The following is a 224-nucleotide window of genomic DNA, read 5'->3' on the forward strand; positions in this document are numbered from 1 at the left end:
TGTTATATATATATAAATAAAATACACCATAACATTTAGTCAATATTGACTTATCCAATAGGATTTTGTTTATAGTCTATTGAGTATTATTCACCATGCCCCCCCCCCAAAAAAAGAAAAAGAAAAAAAGCTAATTATGCTAATTTCGCTCACCGACCCCCGTTGCCCCCGAGGCAAAAGTTGAAATGACGCTCCTGCGTGAGTGTTCAGCAACGAGGTACAGA

Source organism: Penaeus monodon, chromosome 24 (genome assembly GCF_015228065.2).
Source record: "Penaeus monodon isolate SGIC_2016 chromosome 24, NSTDA_Pmon_1, whole genome shotgun sequence".
Classification (NCBI taxonomy): Eukaryota; Metazoa; Arthropoda; class Malacostraca; order Decapoda; family Penaeidae; genus Penaeus; species Penaeus monodon.